The sequence below is a fragment of the Zootoca vivipara genome, chromosome 5 (assembly GCF_963506605.1).
Source record: "Zootoca vivipara chromosome 5, rZooViv1.1, whole genome shotgun sequence".
Classification (NCBI taxonomy): Eukaryota; Metazoa; Chordata; class Lepidosauria; order Squamata; family Lacertidae; genus Zootoca; species Zootoca vivipara.
In genome coordinates this window covers 19,399,430-19,404,258 of record NC_083280.1, presented here as the reverse complement: position 1 = coordinate 19,404,258, position 4,829 = coordinate 19,399,430, and positions in this window count along the sequence as shown.

The following is a 4,829-nucleotide window of genomic DNA, read 5'->3' as shown; positions in this document are numbered from 1 at the left end:
GCTTAACCTCCTGCACGTAGAAAATGTGCAGAAAATGCCGCCAATGTGCAATTTTTCTTAATGCATAGTTTTGTTTTTGTTATCACAGGGAAGCCCTATCACGAGGGAACTGAAATGTGCCATGTCTCTAAAACACCTTGTTTTCTTACAAGCGTTCTTTCTGCCTGTTGACGGCTGGAGTCCTAATATGCAGTGTCTCTCTCATGTAAGAACAGGAAAAACTCCTGCAGCTTGACAAGGCTGACGGGACTATAAGAAACCCCTGAAAGGTGCAAAACGGAAGCTAAATGATTCTGCCGCCTTTCCTGTGTCTCTGAAATGTTTTCCTTCACTTGCGCACATAGGTCTAGTGGTTAGGAGTTGAACTGAAGAGACTAACAATAATAACAAAAATGATTTTTAGAATTAGGAAATCAAAAGGGGCAGAGAAGATACTGCAGGAAATGGACTGGTGTCGCCAAGACTGTTGAATCCTGCATGCTGTTTAAATTAAGGACATTTCTTACATTTTACATGATCTCCCCCTTCTTCCATGGGCTGGTGGCAAAGCAGAAACCCCCATCTTTCTAGTAGTGAGCCCTGCTGAGCTAAGCCTTAGCATTGGCTTAGCATATCAGCCAAACAAGGACACATGGTTCTCTCCTTACTCATATGTAGCCCAAAACAAACCATGGCACAATAAAAAGGACAGGGGAAGAGCTGGTTCAATTTTAATGTCTTGGCTTCTCTTCCCCCCCCCCAAAAGAAATAAAACCTTTCAAAAACACATTTAAAAACAAAAGCCAAGGGGGTTGCAGTATTCCATTTTCTTTCCACATTCAAGAAAGAACCTGAGAAATGCTTCCTATACCGGTAGGTGCCAAGTGACAAACCTAGAATTGTGTAATACAACCCCCATTATGTCTAGCATTACCACACAGTATCTTAGCATTCATCTTTCGATAGTGTTTGGAGATTTTTCTTTAGTTCTTATGTCCTAGTTGAAAAAGTCCTCTTCAGCCTTCTCCTTCCAGCTAGCTCCTAGTCACCTTGCTGCTTTTGTTTCTGAACTCCTTGGGGTGAATTGTACACATGCTTGGTGCTGACACTCACTTTGCTAGTGGGGCAATTATGTGTGAGGAGTTTCAGGCTGGCAAGAGTTAAAAGCTTGTTTTCTGCTTTTAACTCTTGGAGAAAGATTGTTTTCTGCTGCTCCAGAGAAGCGGACACGGAGCAATGGATTCAAACTTCAAGAAAGAAGATTCCACCTAAACATTAGGAAGAACTTCCTGACAGCAAGAGCTGTTCGGCAGTGGAATTTGCTACCAAGGAGTGTGGTGGAGTCTCCTTCTTTGGAGGTCTTTAAGCAGAGGCTTGACAGCCACATGTCAAGAATGCTTTGATGGTGTTTCCTGCTTGGCAGGGGGTTGGACTGGATGGTCCTTGTGGTCTCTTCCAACTCTATGATTCTATGAAAAGCAGCCTGCGTCTGTGTGTTTTGCTGTGTCGCCTGACCACTGGGAAGGAGGGAGCAAAGGGGGATCATGTTACAGTTCTTTGTTCTCTTGAGTGTACATATTTCAGTTTCGTTTTTGCCTGGTGAAGAGAGCAGTCATGCCTTGTCTCTCGCCAGGGCTGTTGTTATTGCTATGTAAATAAAGCTTTTAGTTTAGAAGACAGAAGCTATTCTTTGTGAATTATTGTGTGCTGCTTCTTGTTAGTTCACACACAGACTTCCAGCTGCGCAAGAAGAGAAACAGAAGATGATTTATTTTGCTATCTTTGCCAAGGTTCGCAGCTACTAAGGAAGCAGACTGGACTGTTGGAAGTTTGGCAAAGCCTCTAATGAGCCAACTAAATTGCTCATTAGGAGGAAATCTTATTATGACAGTTACATGCAAGAAGAGAACTAATCCCACCACATCAAACGCGACAAGGTGGTATTATGCAAACCCACACGGTTTGATTGGATTATATCTAAACTCTGAAGCAGAGCTCTCCAACGCCTGAGAATGCTGTCTTATCAATGCAGATGTAATAGTCACTTTCATAACTTACAACTCCCAACAGCTGTAAAACAGGACCCACCTATCACTCTCAAAGAGCATAAAACAAGTTTATACAGGTTAAGCCACATCTTTTTCCTTAGATGTGGCTGTGATTAAAGAAAAAGGTGCTGGTTATTTATTTACAGGGATGAATACACAAGGTTTAATTATATTACCTTATTACTGTACAGCCATAACTTGGGTTACGGCCGCTTCAGGTTGCATGTTTTCGGGTTGCACACCGTGCCAAACCTGCAAGTCCCAAACGGGTTACTTCTGGGTTCCGGCACTTGTGCATAAGTGCTAAATCGCACTTCGCACATGTGCAGAAGCGCCAAATTGCGACCCGCGCGTGCGCAGATGCGGCGCTGCGGGTTGCGAACATGCCTCCTGCATGGATCACGTTTGCAACCCGAGCGTGCACTGTATAATGAAAAAATCTACTGCTGAGATAGTAACAAATGCATATTTCAGTTTTCTCTTCACACTGTCATTAAATGCATCTCTTTTCAGTCCAGAATCACTAGCATATGCTTCTCATTGGTAAAAGCAGACTATATAACTAACCTAGTTTTGTTTTGAAACATGCCTTAATCGAGCTTTTCCATACCTGTATTTGTCTCCACATGAAAGGATTAACAGATCAATTGCCAGCTCTTATTACATAACACATTTCTGACAGATTACACTCTAATAGTAGGGTTGCCTTTTCTTTTGTTGACAAGTCTTCTGTAGCTTTCACAAGTGCACGGCAGGAGCAAATTGCAACAGCCAAAGTCATCCCAATACTTCATTTCCATGATGGGAATTTCTGCCTGACACAGCTACCTACAAAAGGCATCTTAAAACCAACCTAGTTCATGCAGATTGTTCCCAATTTTCCATCTTCCTTCCCATGACTCATCACTATTCTCAATGGTAAACCTATGGGCTGGTCCTTTCTTGTGCTTTAATCTTTGTGCAACCACATCTTAGGCACTTTATTACCGTAATAAGTGCTAAATGAACAGGAACCTTGCCAGGCAAAAGACAATGGTTGAAATAAATGTGTTTGGGCTGATGACATGGAACTCCCCGCACAGCACCAGCACCCTCCCAACAAGTTGCATAATTTACAACACAGCCTCTCCCAATTGTGTTGCGATCATCTCATGGAAAAGCACCCCCTATTTGAATTGGTTGCATCCTGACAGGCACCTCCTAGATCAAAGATCCCTCAATTTCTTTTCCCCATGAACCTCTTGAAAACTGTTGAGGGTCTTGGGAGAACCACTTAATGATGCTTCTGCCTTTTGTAGTAATTGCAGTGTGGTGTGCTAGGTGCTGTATGATTTTTATTTGAGTTGTTGCTGCTGCTTTTGTTTCTTTTATCTTGTGTTTTATTATACTGAAGCCAAACCATGATAACCCCGAAATGAGTGGTAAGGCTCATGTGAGATGTCATGCACTGGCTGGACACAGAGGAACAGTGGGAAGCACCAGCTGGGGAACCACCAAGGGAAGAAAGCTCAGAGCCAGGGGATTGGTGGTGGGATGATGACTAGCATTAGGGAGATTGGGCGGAGGTGCTGTTGGAAGCGGAAGAGGTAACAGGGCGTAGTGAGAAGGGAGAGTCTGTGGCAGAGAGAAGTTCAGAAGCGGAAGCAGCCTGCATTTATCAAAGATGTTATAATACGGCTTTGTTTCTTCTCCTATAGTTTTACTCATCATACTGTCTGAACCAGCTCACCAAGAGAAGAGTTGTTTTCTAAAACAAAATGAGTATTACTTCAGGCTTATAGTAGTGTCGGTTTTCTTTACTACATGGGTATAACATGTGATGAAGCAGTTCCAGATTGAGGTTTTTAAAGAGTCAGACAATGCTGGGGGGCTTAAAATGGAAGTGACCAAAGACTTATTAATGAAAAGTACTTACACCATATTGTGCTCTTGCCTATCACCCACCCTGCACCCAAATTTGCCATGCTGTGTGTTAGGAATCTCAATGACATGCTCAAAATGCTGTACTAGGAAGTAGGCACTATATAGGGGCACAATTTTATTCTTAACACAAGGGAAGATTGTATAATAACTCTGATCTAATGTTTGATCTGGGATCAAATGTTTAAAGCAAACATTTTCAACTACAAGTTACATGAACTCCGCCAGCCCCAAGAAGCTAGTTTGGTTGAATAAAGACAACTGGTCCATGGCACTCTTTTACACACGGACATCAGTTCCCTCCACATGTGCAAGACACAGACATGTAGAGATGGATTTCCAGAACAAAGATGCAACCTCCTAAGATTCCCTTCCCTTGCAAGTAAAGCAGTAGCCTGCCTCAACGGGACTGACACAAAGACAACTTTTAGAAAGCCTGAGCCCTAGATAGAATGTGGCTAAGTAACATCTCCACTATGGGGCATCAGCTGCCAATAATGCTAGAGGGAATTAAAACTAAGCCTCTTGTAATCTAGGGCCTATATTCTAGACAGTTATTAGATGACTGTATTTCGGAAATATGAGTTCCATCCACTTTCCCCCACATTCTTCATTTCCTGCAGTTTCATATAGCAACTGAATGTAAGATTTGTATTTCTAACTAAATGGTAGTTTAAAGAAGATTAGAACAGTTTTTGACATTACTGGGAGCAGCCCTGCAACACACATAAACACACCAGAGATCCCAGGTGCAGATTACAGATTGCCAAAGCATAAACAAATTCAGTGAGTGACATGGCTTTGGAAATATCTTTGTATTTGCATACCTATACAAATTTAGACACAAGTAAAAATAATCATAATCACACAGTCTGAATGCCA